We start from the raw sequence: 1,712 nt of genomic DNA on the forward strand, positions 1-1,712 counted from the left end.
AGAACTGTTAGAACTGATAAACAAATTCAGTAATGTTATACAAAATCAACATACAAAAGTCATAGCATTTCTATATGCAAATAATGCACTGTCTAAAAGGGAAATTAAGAAAACAGTACCATTTACAACAGCAACGATGACAACAAATATTCAGGTATAAATTTTACTAAGGAGGTGAAAGACTTGAATACTGAAAACTATAGAACGTTGATGAAACAAATTGAATAAAATAAAAAGAAATAAAATGATATCCCATGTTCATAGATTGAAGAATATTGTTAAGATGTCTATGTTGGCTAGGAGTAGTGGCTCACACCTCTAATCTGGGTGCTTTGGCAGGCCAAGGTGATAGATTGCTTGAGTTCAGGAGTTCGAGACCAGCCTGGGCAACATGGCAAAACCCATCTCTACAAAAATTATGAAACACTAACAGGACATGGTGGTGTCCAAGTGTAGTCCCAGCTACTTGGGAGGTTGTGTTAGAAGAATCATCTGAGCCCAAGAAGTCAAGGTTTCAGTGAGCCATGATCATGCCACTGCATTCCAGCCTGGGTGACAAAGTGAGGCTGTCTCAAAAAACAACAAAAGCAACAATAACAACAACAAATGCCCATTGCAATCTCTATCATAAGAACAAGAATATATTTCTCAGAAAAAATATCCTAAATTTTTTATGAAAACACGAAAGACAGCAGGTAGCAAAAACAATTGAGCAAAAAGAAAGAGAATGAAGCTGGAGATATTGCAATACTGGATTTCAAAATATAAAGCAATTGTAATCAAAATAGTACAGTAATATGATACTGGCATACAAACAGACTCACTGGCCAATGCAACAGGATAGATAGCCCAGAAATCCATGCATTTACAGTTCATTAATTTTTTTACAAAGGTACCAAAAACATACAATGGGGAAAGGACAGTCTATTCAATAAATGGGACTGAGAAAACTGGTTATCTATGTGCAGAATAATGAAATTAGACTCTTTTCTTACATCATGCACATACCATGCACAAAATTCAACTCAAATGGATTAAGACTTAATCTGAAGACCTGAAATTGTAAAATCACTTAAAGAAAACATAGGAGAAAAGTTCTATGGCACTGGCCTGGCAAAGGACTTTTTAGACATGACCCTGAAAGCTCAAGCAACAAAAGCAAAAAGAAACTAAAAGGATTGCAAGAAATTAAAAAGCTTCTGCACAACAAAAGAAATAATTAAAGTAAAGACATAGCCAAAAGATTGAGAAAAAAAAGTATTTGCATGCCATACATTTGATAAAGGGTTAATACCCAAACTATATAAGGGACTCAAACACCTGAATCATAGAAAACCAGCAACCCATTTAAAAAATGGACAAAGCACCTGACCAGGCACTTCTCAAAAGAAGACATACAAATGGCCAACAGGTTCATTTAAAAAATGTTCAGCATCAAGGACCTAGAAATAGAAATTCCATTTGACCCAGCAATCCCATTACTGGGTGTATATCCAAAGGATTATAAATCGTTCTACTATAAGGACACATGCACATGAATGTTCATTGCAGCACTGTTTACAATAGCAAAGACCTGGAACCAACCCAAATGCCCATCGATGATAGACTGGACAGGGAAAATGTGGCACACATAAACCATGGAATATGATGCAGCCATTAAAAATGATGAGTTCATGTCCTTTGTAGGGACATGGATGAACCTGGAAACCATC

This window comes from Cebus imitator, unplaced genomic scaffold (assembly GCF_001604975.1).
Source record: "Cebus imitator isolate Cc_AM_T3 unplaced genomic scaffold, Cebus_imitator-1.0 Scaffold866, whole genome shotgun sequence".
In the NCBI taxonomy this organism is placed as follows: Eukaryota; Metazoa; Chordata; class Mammalia; order Primates; family Cebidae; genus Cebus; species Cebus imitator.